Source organism: Procambarus clarkii, chromosome 26 (assembly GCF_040958095.1).
Source record: "Procambarus clarkii isolate CNS0578487 chromosome 26, FALCON_Pclarkii_2.0, whole genome shotgun sequence".
Taxonomy (NCBI): Eukaryota; Metazoa; Arthropoda; class Malacostraca; order Decapoda; family Cambaridae; genus Procambarus; species Procambarus clarkii.
This window is the reverse complement of record NC_091175.1, coordinates 35,856,318-35,870,639: the sequence shown is the minus strand read 5'-3', so window position 1 is coordinate 35,870,639 and position 14,322 is coordinate 35,856,318.

The following is a 14,322-nucleotide window of genomic DNA, read 5'->3' as shown; positions in this document are numbered from 1 at the left end:
CAGGGTGGTGTGTGACAGGCAGGGTCCAGGGTGGTGTGTGACTGGCAGGGTCCAGGTTGGCCGTTTTTCTGGTTTTATAGTAAATCGTCAGTTGTATCCTCTGATTTTTGTCTGTAGGGATAACGTTTCTATTAACAATATCTTTCAGGACCCTTTCCTCCGTTTTATGAGCTGTGGAAAAGAAGTTCCTGTAAAATAGTCTAATAGGGGGTATAGGTGTTGTGTTGGTTGTCTCTTCAGAGGTTGAATGGCGTTTCACTTTCCTTCTTATGATGTCTTCGATGAAACCATTGGAGAAGCCGTTGTTGACTAGGACCTGCCTTACCCTACAGAGTTCTTCGTCGACTTGCTTCCATTCTGAGCTGTGGCTGAGAGCACGGTCGACATATGCGTTAACAACACTCCTCTTGTACCTATCTGGGCATTAACGATGCATAAGCAACAGGGCTCCATTAAGGAACATATAATCTCTTCCCACAACCAAACCATCGCCAGAGAAATCCTAGTAAACAACACAGAAATCATCGATAGATACAGCGATAGCAGGCGGCTTGACGTTTGCGAGGCATTACACATCAAGAAGTCAACACTAGCAATCAACAGCCAATTAATGCACAACTATATTCTACCCACCTCAAGACTCCGCTCCAATATAGAAGCATCAAGAAATATGGACCAATAGGCTTTCTACAATCACTTCAATTCAATACCCATTGTTTCATGTTCTGGCTTGTGTTGATGAAATTAATACCTTATTAAATACCACCTCACTCAAATGTAGATATAAACAAAATCGGAGATGTGTAAGTTCTATTCAGTTGCGTATGTGTTAACTAAAGTCTTTGAAAATGTAATAAGTTTTACGAAACGCGCCCAAGTGTCGCGTCAGACTAGAAATAATGAATTTTGGAGAATTTATTTTTGAATTACCTCCAACAGTGAAAAGAAATGTACGAAAGATTGAGAAAATTTGTGTTAGAATTATTAATCTTACTTTTCGGTCATATTTAATAATATATGTCTACAGGAAAGACTGCTGCCAAAATATACTAATATATATATATATATATATATATATATATATATATATATATATATATATATATATATATATATATATATATATATATATATATATATCATTCTCTCAATTCAGGTGGTTGTCTAGGGTCTAGGCGCCTGCCCCGGGGCAATGACGATGGACAACCTGCTGCAGGAGCGAGGAACAATACCTCCCTCAACTTCATTTCAGCAGATAATCTGCTTGAAGCAATCAAAGCGACGTCCACCAGGACCTTGCCCCACATCCCCAAGGCTGCCCGTCATCAAGCAGCAGCCAAACTCACCAGTCTGCTGACAAAGGTCAACAATGCTCCTAGAACCATTGGAGCATGGCACAATCTCCTTCTATTTGGGAATGCATGCCTAGCATTACCGCCCAGGAGAGACAAGTCATTAGCAACCTCTGTAATCAGAGCTCTTAATGAATTCCCCAGAGCAGACAACCTGGTCCGCCTCCCCCCTCGTGCCAAGAACACCAGCCACAGGACGACCAACAATAACTCATCTGAGAACCACAAAATGAGAGCACAGATCACCAGGAAAATAGAAGAGGGCAATACCACAGGTGCCATCAGAATCATGACCAGCGATGACACTATTGCCCCCAGGAACGCCACGACAGCAGAGGCTCTTCAAGACAAACACCCACCCAGAGCCCCCGACAGCAGCAGGGATCCCCAGGAAAACAATGCTGGCATAGAACCCTTGACTGTTCGAGAATCTGAGGTGTACAAAGCAGCCATGTCTTTCCCAACAGGTTCAGCAGGGGGCTTTACAGGCCTAAGACCCCAGCACATCAAACAAATGCTGAACCCGGTGCTTGGAGATGCTGCAAAGGATCTTCTAGTGGAACTTACCAGATTCTCCAACATGTGTTTGGCTGGCGGCATCCCTGAGGACATCAGGCCTGTCTTTTATGGAGCAGCACTCTGTGCTCTAAAGAAGAAGGATAGGGGTATCAGGCCCATTGCCGTTGGCAACACCCTCCGACGCCTTGTAGCTAAGGCTGCAGTGAGATCTATCAGCCAGGAAGCAGCCACCTTGCTGAAACCTCATCAGCTCGGGTTTGGGATTCCCCTAGGTTGTGAAGCTGCAGCACATGCAGCGCGGGCTTACATTGTTGATCTCCCGGACCAGAAGGCACTAGTAAAGCTTGACTTCAAAAATGCCTTCAATCAAGTCAGACGAGACGCTGTCCTCAGGGCTGTACACAACCATTTCCGTCCCCTTTACCCATTCATCCGATCGTGCTACAGTGGGGACTCTAAGCTTCTTTTTGGGGAGCATGAAATAAACTCCTGTGAAGGTGTCCAACAAGGTGACCCCTTAGCCCCCCTCCTTTTCTGCCTAGCTATCAAAGAGGTCACTGATAGTCTGACAAGCGAGCTAAACATCTGGTACCTGGATGATGGCACTCTAGCTGGAACTCCGGAAACCATTTTGGGGGATATAAGGAAAATCCAGGAGCAGGGAGCAGCCTTAGGCCTCATTCTCAATGCATCCAAATGTGAAATAATCTCCCGCAACCCAGACATCACTGGGCAAATACAAAATGCTCTTCCAGACATTCTCGTTGTCGAACCACCGGACTGCACTCTCCTGGGTGCCCCCATTGGCCCACGAGCAATCGAGGAGGTCCTGGCTGCAAAAATCACTGACCTAAAGAGAATGCAGGACAGGATTGACAAGATTGATGCCCATGATGCTCTCTTTCTCCTTACAAGATGCCTGTCTCTCCCTAAGTTGACCTACTTTCTGAGATGTTCTCCATCCTACAGCAGCCCTAAGTTAAATGTGTATGACACCCTTCTGAGGTCCATGCTGGTGAAAGTCCTGAACCTGCCATTGGACGACTCTCAGTGGGAGCAAGCAACCCTTCCTGTAAGACTCGGCGGCCTTGGTGTCCGCACAGCCTCCCAAATTGCTCTACCAGCCTTCCTTTCCTCCTCTCATGCATCGCACGACCTCGTCAGAGATATTTTACCTGCAACCCTGAGAGATTCAGCAGGAATACACGATCCTGCTTTCACTGAATGTTCAAATCAGTGGAATGTTCTTGCAGCCCCAGCAACCATTATAGAGCCAACAAAACAACACAAACAGTCCGGCTGGGACCACCCTCTAGTGGAAAAAGTAGCTGATGCCATGCTAAGCGTCGCAACATCAGACAAGGAGAAAGCCCGCCCCAGAGCAGTGCGTGCCCCCCATGCAGGAGACTTCCTCCTGGCAGTACCCATGTCTGCAATGGGCGCGCACCTAGATCCAGAATCCCTTCGTGTAGCAGTGGCCCTCCGCCTTGGTGCCCCAATTCACACTGAATACAAGTGTATTTGCAACAGGGTGGAAGCAGACCAATACGGACTGCATGGGTTGCATTGCGGAAGCACAAAGGGCTGGCATGCAAGACACAACGAGGTCAATGACATCATCAAGAGAAGCCTCGTCTCAGCTGGGTGCCCAGCGGAGAGAGAACCTCGCATCCTAGGGGTCCAAAACCCGGATTTCCCAGCACTTCGCCCTGATGGCATCACCATATACTCATGGAAGGAGGGTAGACAGTTGGTGTGGGACTACACATGTGTATCCACCCTGGCTGACACCTATGTACACTTCGGAGCTGATCAAGCAGGTGGGGCGGCCAACCACAGGGAAACAGCAAAATCACTCAAGTACAGGCGACTGGAAGGTCAATACCTCTTTGTTCCTATAGCGTCTGAGACGCATGGCCCCTGGGGCAAGAGTGCCTTGGGATTTCTCAAGGAATTGGGGTCCAAGCTCATTGACGTCACCGGAGACCCAAGGGCTTCCAGTTTTTTATTTCAGCGTCTCGGTGTGGCGATCCAGAGGGGAAATGCTTGCTGCGTCCTCGGTTCCTGTCCAGAAGCGGAGGAGCTTCAAGAGATCCATAACCTTTAGGCATTTGTCTTGTATGTTTTGTAACCTTTAAATACACAATAAAGGTATATATATATATATATATATATATATATATATATATATATATATATATATATATATATATATATATATATATATATATATATATATATATATATATATATATATATATATATATATATATATATATATATATATATATATAATCTTTGGACAACACCCACCAGTGGGACTCGAACCCAGAAAGCACAACTACCTTCCAGTAGCTGGCATAACTAGTATGCTTTAACCCACTACGCCATCAGACCTTACAAAAGAAGTAGATAGTTCGAGATATATATCTCAAACATCTCCACCTCCCGAAGGCACCAGATGAGTGAGGGGTCAGTCTGCATTTTTCGTCAAGCCACTGTCAATGTGAGAGAACTCGTGTCCAGCTTATAAGCCTATAAGGCTTATAAGCTGGACACGAGTTCTCTCACATTGACAGTGGCTTGACAGTGGCATTGACATTGACAGTGTCCAGCTTATAAGCCTATAAGGCTTATAAGCTTTTTTGTTCATTTTCGCCAGATATTCGTCTTTTTTAAGAATGACATATATTGGCGACTTGTCACCTCTCCTGACAACTATCTCCTTGTTCTCACGAAGGCTTTTAGCTGCCGCTTTAAGCTCGGGGGACAGTATGGTGCTTCTGTAGTCATACTCTCATCATACTCTCTGACCAAACTAAGTTCCAAAGGGTAACGAAGGACACTACAGCCGAATTAAAAGCAAAGGTCAACAAACTGATCGAAACTGTGAACGCCAAGAAATCCGGACTCCACCTGCCAAAGATCATTGGGGAATATAAACCTGGATATGCGTATGGAAATGTCAAGACGCACAAGCCTGGAAACCCACTTCGGCCAATCATTAGCCAGATACCCACACCCACGTACAGACTGGCGAAGCGACTCAACGGCCTGCTGACTCCTTATGTTCCTTGCGCCTTCAGCCTGAAGTCTCCAAAGGAATTTGTGGACTTACTGCGGGGCACACGGGCCACAGGGATAAGAGCCTCGTTGGACGTAGAATCGCTGTTTACCAACGTACCTGTGGACGAGACAATCGGAATGATAGCCGACAGAGTGTATCGTGATCCAGCCTGTACTCCTCTTGACATGCCAGAAAGTATTCTGAGGAAACTACTCCAAGCTTGTACTAAAGAGGCACCCTTCTTGAGCCCGGATGGGCACATGTATAAGCAAGTAGATGGGGTCGCCATGGGTTCTCGCCTAGGTGTCCTGTTTGCAAACTTCTACATGGGTACCATCGAGCAAAAAGTCTTAGTCGACATGAACTTGAAACCGGCCATATACTGCAGGTATGTTGACGACATTTTTACACAGGTACCTGATGTCAGACATCTGCAGGAGCTGAAGGAGGCATTTGAGCAGAGTTCCGTGCTGCGTTTCACTTACGAGACGGAAAAGGATGGGAAGCTGCCTTTTCTAGATGTAACAGTCATGGTAAAGGGCGGAGGTTTCCACACTGCAGTCTACACTAAGGAAACAAACATAGGAATGTGCCTAAATGCCAACAGCGACTGCCCCGACAGGTACAAGAGGAGTGTTGTTAACGCATACGTCGACCGTGCTCTCAGCCACAGCTCAGAATGGAAGCAAGTCGACGAAGAACTCTGTAGGGTAAGGCAGGTCCTAGTCAATAACGGCTTCTCCAATGGTTTCATCGAAGACATCATAAGAAGGAAAGTGAAAAGCCATGCAACCTCTGAAGAGACAACTAACACAACACCTATACCCCCTATTAGACTATTTTACAGGAACTTCTTTTCCACAGCTCATAAAACGGAGGAAAGGGTCCTGAAAGATATTGTTAATAGAAACGTTATCCCTACAGACAAAAATCAGAGGATACAACTGACGATTTACTATAAAACCAGAAAAACGGCCAGCCTACTCATGAGAAACTCTCCAGACACAAAACAGAACGCTTTAAAAGAGACTAACGTCGTCTATGCCTTCAAATGCCCACTTGGGGACTGTAAGCTCCAAAAAACCCAGTATATAGGCAAGACAACAACATCTCTTTCTAGGCGTTTAACGATGCATAAGCAACAGGGCTCCATTAAGGAACATATAATCTCTTCCCATAACCAAACCATCGCCAGAGAAATCCTAGTAAACAACACAGAAATCATCGATAGATACAGCGATAGCAGGCGGCTTGACGTTTGCGAGGCACTACACATCAAGAAGTCAACACCAGCATTCAACAGCCAATTATTGCACAACTATATTCTACCCACCTCAAGACTCCGCTCCAATATAGAAGCATCAAGAAATATGGACCAATAGGCTTTCTACAAACACTTCTATTCAATACCCATTGTTTCTGTTCTGTCTTGTGTTGATACTTTTAATACCCTATTAATATCCCCTCCTGTTCTGTCTTGTGTTAATGCCACATCACCCTTCCCACCTCACTCAAATGTAGATATAATATCAGAGAGACGTAAGTTCTAATCAGTTGTGTATTTGTGAAGTCTTTGAAAATGTAATAAGTTTTACGAAACGCGCCCATGTCGCGTCAGACTAGAAATAAAAATGAATTTTGGAGAAGTGATTTTTGATTTACCTCCAACAGTGAAGCGTAATGTACGAAAGATTGAGAAAATTCGTGTTAGAATTATTAATCTTACTTTTTCGGTCATATTTAATAATATATGTCTACAGGAAAGACTGCTACCAAAATATACTAATATATATATATATATATATATATATATATATATATATATATATGTCGTACCTAGTAGCCAGAACTCACTTCTCAGCCTACTATTCAAGGCCCGATTTGCCTAATAAGCCAAGTTTTCCTGAATTAATAGATTTACTATAATTTTTTTCTTATGAAATGATAAAGCTACCCTTTTCACTATGTTTGAGGTCAATTTTTTTTTATTGGAGTTAAAATTAACGTAGATATATGACCGAACCTAACCAACCCTACCTAACCTAACCTAACCTATATATATAGGTAAGGTTAGGTTAGGTAGCCAAAAAAACCTAGGTTAGGTTAGGTTAGGTAGGTTAGGTAGACGAAAAAACATTAATTCATGAAAACTTGGCTTATTAGGCAAATCGGGCCTTGCATAGTAGGCTGAGAAGTGAGTTCTGGCTACTAGGTACGACATATATATATATATATATATATATATATATATATATATATATATATATATATATATATATATATATATATATATATATAAGCCTATACTTGCATAAACCACAAGTGAAGATCAATAATCTTTGGACAACACCCACCAGTGGGACTCGAACCCAGAAAGCACAACTACCTTCCAGTAGCTGGCATAACTAGTATGCTTTAACCCACTACGTCATCAGACCTTACAAAAGAAGTAGATAGTTCGAGATATATATCTCAAACATCTCCACCTCCCGAAGGCACCAGATGAGTGAGGGGTCAGTCTGCATTTTTCGTCAAGCCACTGTCAATGTGAGAGAACTCGTGTCCAGCTTATAAGCCTTATAGGCTTATAAGCTGGACACTGTCAATGTCAATGCCACTGTCAAGCCACTGTCAATGTGAGAGAACTCGTGTCCAGCTTATAAGCCTTATAGGCTTATAAGCTGGACACGAGTTCTCTCACATTGACAGTGGCTTGACGAAAAATGCAGACTGACCCCTCACTCATCTGGTGCCTTCGGGAGGTGGAGATGTTTGAGATATATATCTCGAACTATCTACTTCTTTTGTAAGGTCTGATGGCGTAGTGGGTTAAAGCATACTAGTTATGCCAGCTACTGGAAGGTAGTTGTGCTTTCTGGGTTCGAGTCCCACTGGTGGGTGTTGTCCAAAGATTATATATATATATATATATATATATATATATATATATATATATATATATATATATATATATATATATATATATATATATATATATATATATATATATATATATATATATACCTTTATTGTGTATTTAAAGGTTACAAAACATACAAGACAAATGCCTAAAGGTTATGGATCTCTTGAAGCTCCTCCGCTTCTGGACAGGAACCGAGGACGCAGCAAGCATTTCCCCTCTGGATCGCCACACCGAGACGCTGAAATAAAAAACTGGAAGCCCTTGGGTCTCCGGTGACGTCAATGAGCTTGGACCCCAATTCCTTGAGAAATCCCAAGGCACTCTTGCCCCAGGGGCCATGCGTCTCAGACGCTATAGGAACAAAGAGGTATTGACCTTCCAGTCGCCTGTACTTGAGTGATTTTGCTGTTTCCCTGTGGTTGGCCGCCCCACCTGCTTGATCAGCTCCGAAGTGTACATAGGTGTCAGCCAGGGTGGATACACATGTGTAGTCCCACACCAACTGTCTACCCTCCTTCCATGAGTATATGGTGATGCCATCAGGGCGAAGTGCTGGGAAATCCGGGTTTTGGACCCCTAGGATGCGAGGTTCTCTCTCCGCTGGGCACCCAGCTGAGACGAGGCTTCTCTTGATGATGTCATTGACCTCGTTGTGTCTTGCATGCCAGCCCTTTGTGCTTCCGCAATGCAACCCATGCAGTCCGTATTGGTCTGCTTCCACCCTGTTGCAAATACACTTGTATTCAGTGTGAATTGGGGCACCAAGGCGGAGGGCCACTGCTACACGAAGGGATTCTGGATCTAGGTGCGCGCCCATTGCAGACATGGGTACTGCCAGGAGGAAGTCTCCTGCATGGGGGGCACGCACTGCTCTGGGGCGGGCTTTCTCCTTGTCTGATGTTGCGACGCTTAGCATGGCATCAGCTACTTTTTCCACTAGAGGGTGGTCCCAGCCGGACTGTTTGTGTTGTTTTGTTGGCTCTATAATGGTTGCTGGGGCTGCAAGAACATTCCACTGATTTGAACATTCAGTGAAAGCAGGATCGTGTATTCCTGCTGAATCTCTCAGGGTTGCAGGTAAAATATCTCTGACGAGGTCGTGCGATGCATGAGAGGAGGAAAGGAAGGCTGGTAGAGCAATTTGGGAGGCTGTGCGGACACCAAGGCCGCCGAGTCTTACAGGAAGGGTTGCTTGCTCCCACTGAGAGTCGTCCAATGGCAGGTTCAGGACTTTCACCAGCATGGACCTCAGAAGGGTGTCATACACATTTAACTTAGGGCTGCTGTAGGATGGAGAACATCTCAGAAAGTAGGTCAACTTAGGGAGAGACAGGCATCTTGTAAGGAGAAAGAGAGCATCATGGGCATCAATCTTGTCAATCCTGTCCTGCATTCTCTTTAGGTCAGTGATTTTTGCAGCCAGGACCTCCTCGATTGCTCGTGGGCCAATGGGGGCACCCAGGAGAGTGCAGTCCGGTGGTTCGACAACGAGAATGTCTGGAAGAGCATTTTGTATTTGCCCAGTGATGTCTGGGTTGCGGGAGATTATTTCACATTTGGATGCATTGAGAATGAGGCCTAAGGCTGCTCCCTGCTCCTGGATTTTCCTTATATCCCCCAAAATGGTTTCCGGAGTTCCAGCTAGAGTGCCATCATCCAGGTACCAGATGTTTAGCTCGCTTGTCAGACTATCAGTGACCTCTTTGATAGCTAGGCAGAAAAGGAGGGGGGCTAAGGGGTCACCTTGTTGGACACCTTCACAGGAGTTTATTTCATGCTCCCCAAAAAGAAGCTTAGAGTCCCCACTGTAGCACGATCGGATGAATGGGTAAAGGGGACGGAAATGGTTGTGTACAGCCCTGAGGACAGCGTCTCGTCTGACTTGATTGAAGGCATTTTTGAAGTCAAGCTTTACTAGTGCCTTCTGGTCCGGGAGATCAACAATGTAAGCCCGCGCTGCATGTGCTGCAGCTTCACAACCTAGGGGAATCCCAAACCCGAGCTGATGAGGTTTCAGCAAGGTGGCTGCTTCCTGGCTGATAGATCTCACTGCAGCCTTAGCTACAAGGCGTCGGAGGGTGTTGCCAACGGCAATGGGCCTGATACCCCTATCCTTCTTCTTTAGAGCACAGAGTGCTGCTCCATAAAAGACAGGCCTGATGTCCTCAGGGATGCCGCCAGCCAAACACATGTTGGAGAATCTGGTAAGTTCCACTAGAAGATCCTTTGCAGCATCTCCAAGCACCGGGTTCAGCATTTGTTTGATGTGCTGGGGTCTTAGGCCTGTAAAGCCCCCTGCTGAACCTGTTGGGAAAGACATGGCTGCTTTGTACACCTCAGATTCTCGAACAGTCAAGGGTTCTATGCCAGCATTGTTTTCCTGGGGATCCCTGCTGCTGTCGGGGGCTCTGGGTGGGTGTTTGTCTTGAAGAGCCTCTGCTGTCGTGGCGTTCCTGGGGGCAATAGTGTCATCGCTGGTCATGATTCTGATGGCACCTGTGGTATTGCCCTCTTCTATTTTCCTGGTGATCTGTGCTCTCATTTTGTGGTTCTCAGATGAGTTATTGTTGGTCGTCCTGTGGCTGGTGTTCTTGGCACGAGGGGGGAGGCGGACCAGGTTGTCTGCTCTGGGGAATTCATTAAGAGCTCTGATTACAGAGGTTGCTAATGACTTGTCTCTCCTGGGCGGTAATGCTAGGCATGCATTCCCAAATAGAAGGAGATTGTGCCATGCTCCAATGGTTCTAGGAGCATTGTTGACCTTTGTCAGCAGACTGGTGAGTTTGGCTGCTGCTTGATGACGGGCAGCCTTGGGGATGTGGGGCAAGGTCCTGGTGGACGTCGCTTTGATTGCTTCAAGCAGATTATCTGCTGAAATGAAGTTGAGGGAGGTATTGTTCCTCGCTCCTGCAGCAGGTTGTCCATCGTCATTGCCCCGGGGCAGGCGCCTAGACCCTAGACAACCACCTGAATTGAGAGAATGATATATATATATATATATATATATATATATATATTAGTATATTTTGGCAGCAGTCTTTCCTGTAGACATATATTATTAAATATGACCGAAAAGTAAGATTAATAATTCTAACACAAATTTTCTCAATCTTTCGTACATTTCTTTTCACTGTTGGAGGTAATTCAAAAATAAATTCTCCAAAATTCATTATTTCTAGTCTGACGCGACACTTGGGCGCGTTTCGTAAAACTTATTACATTTTCAAAGACTTTAGTTAACACATACGCAACTGAATAGAACTTACACATCTCCGATTTTGTTTATATCTACATTTGAGTGAGGTGGTATTTAATAAGGTATTAATTTCATCAACACAAGCCAGAACATGAAACAATGGGTATTGAATTGAAGTGATTGTAGAAAGCCTATTGGTCCATATTTCTTGATGCTTCTATATTGGAGCGGAGTCTTGAGGTGGGTAGAATATAGTTGTGCATTAATTGGCTGTTGATTGCTAGTGTTGACTTCTTGATGTGTAATGCCTCGCAAACGTCAAGCCGCCTGCTATCGCTGTATCTATCGATGATTTCTGTGTTGTTTACTAGGATTTCTCTGGCGATGGTTTGGTTGTGGGAAGAGATTATATGTTCCTTAATGGAGCCCTGTTGCTTATGCATCGTTAATGCCCAGATAGGTACAAGAGGAGTGTTGTTAACGCATATGTCGACCGTGCTCTCAGCCACAGCTCAGAATGGAAGCAAGTCGACGAAGAACTCTGTAGGGTAAGGCAGGTCCTAGTCAACAACGGCTTCTCCAATGGTTTCATCGAAGACATCATAAGAAGGAAAGTGAAACGCCATTCAACCTCTGAAGAGACAACCAACACAACACCTATACCCCCTATTAGACTATTTTACAGGAACTTCTTTTCCACAGCTCATAAAACGGAGGAAAGGGTCCTGAAAGATATTGTTAATAGAAACGTTATCCCTACAGACAAAAATCAGAGGATACAACTGACGATTTACTATAAAACCAGAAAAACGGCCAACCTACTCATGAGAAACTCTCCAGACACAAAACAGAACGCTTTAAAAGAGACTAACGTCGTCTATGCCTTCAAATGCCCTCTTGGGGACTGTACACTCCAAAAAACCCAGTATATAGGCAAGACAACAACATCTCTTTCTAGGCGTTTAACGATGCATAAGCAACAGGGCTCCAGTAAGGAACATATAATCTCTTCCCACAACCAAACCATCGCCAGAGAAATCCTAGTAAACAACACAGAAATCATCGATAGATACAGCGATAGCAGGCGGCTTGACGTTTGCGAGGCGTTACACATCAAGAAGTCAACACCAGCAATCAACAGCCAAATAATGCACAACTATATTCTACCCACCTCAAGACTCCACTCCAATATAGAAGCATCAAGAAATATGGACCAATAGGCTTTCTACAATCACTTCCATTTCAATACCCATTGTTTCGTGTTCTGTCTTGTGTTGATGAAATTAATACCCTATTAAACACCACCTCACCCCATACACCTCACTCAAATGTAGATATAAACAAATCTGAGATGTGAAACACTTCTATTCAATATCCATTGTTTCGTGTTCTGTCTTGTGTTGATGAAATTAATACCCTATTAATACCCTTGTTCTGTCTTGTGTTGATGAAATTAATACCCTATTAATACCACATTTTGTTCTGTCTTGTGTTAATGCCATATCACCCCTTCCACCTCACTCAAATGTAGATATAAAATCGGAGACACGTAAGTTCTATTCAGTTGTGTATTTGCGAACTAAAGTCTTTGAAAATGTAATAAGTTTTACGAAACGCGCCCGTGTCGCGTCAGACTAGAAATAAAAATGAATTTTGGAGAATTGATTTTCAATTTACCTCCAACAGTGAAGCGTAATGTACGAAAGATTGAGAAAATTCGTGTTAGAATTATTAATCTTACTTTTTCGGTCATATTTAATAATATATGTCTACAGGAAAGACTGCTACCAAAATATACTAATATATATATATATATATATATATATATATATATATATATATATATATATATATATATATATATATATATATATATATATGTCGTACCTAATAGCCAGAACGCACTTCTCAGCCTACTATTCAAGGCCAAATTTGCCTAATAAGCCAAGTTTTCATGAATTAATGTTTTTTCGTCTACCTAACCTACCTAACCTAACCTAACCTAGCTTTTTTTGGCTACCTAACCTAACCTTACCTATAAATATAGGTTAGGTTAGGTTAGGTAGGGTTGGTTAGGTTCGGTCATATATCTACGTTAATTTTAACTCCAATAAAAAAAAATTGACCTCATACATAGAGAAAAGGGTTGCTTTATCATTTCATAAGAAAAAAATTATAGTAAATATATTAATTCAGGAAAACTTGGCTTATTAGGCAAATCGGGCCTTGAATAGTAGGCTGAGAAGTGAGTTCTGGCTACTAGGTACGACATATATATATATATATATATACACACACACACGTATACATATACATGTACTATTATATTGTGGGTTGGGTGTTGTGTCGTTGATCCTTCTTTATGGACAACCCAACCCACAACTCGGTAGAGTGCTTATACGTTACCAGGAGATCACCCTGGGCGCTTCTGGCTCTTGGAGAGGGGCTCAACATCACACATTTAGGGGATGCGGCTCCAACACTTAGCCTCATTGTCATGTGCACACACCCACTCGAGCCGCTGTGACTCCCAACTCTCTCCTTATATGATGGGATCTCCTGAATCCCCTTTGTTTTACTGATTATTCTGTTCTACCCTGTCCACAGCAGTGGTTCCTTTCTATCTCTCTCCTTTTTTTCTACTGCCTGGGAAGCCTCACTAAGACAAGGGTAAACACCAGCAAATTTGAATACATTTACTGGACAAAGCACATACACAATACATACACACATATGATAATAATAATAATAATGAATCCTACACTCTATACTATTTCAGTCAGGTTGCACTCCAACACCATCAGAACTCTATCATCTGCTTATCAAGTGGTATCCTATCTCCTGATTCACCACCTGATACTACCAACCTCCACAAGTAGGTCAAGTCTTATCACACAATGTTGCACTATCAGCAAGAGAATACATATCTATAAACACATACAAGGAAAACCAGCGTATGGCTGCAATAACATAAATATTTGTATAAATGTTCCTTGATATACAACAATGATCAATCAATCCCCCTATCAGTCCTACAACACATGTATGTCTCTCCAGGCAATCCAGCCTACGACTGTGTTACGGCCCTCTCGGGACGCAACTGGGTCCTTACTCTGTTGTTGTTAGAGGAAGATTTATATATCCGTTCCCAAGCCAGTAGTGGCTATCAAGGGATGAGATCCGTGACGCAAGTAACTTAAAGGGAGTAGGGAAAGAAAGCTAAGAACTTAATATTATAATTATTACCATCACCGATTAAATATAT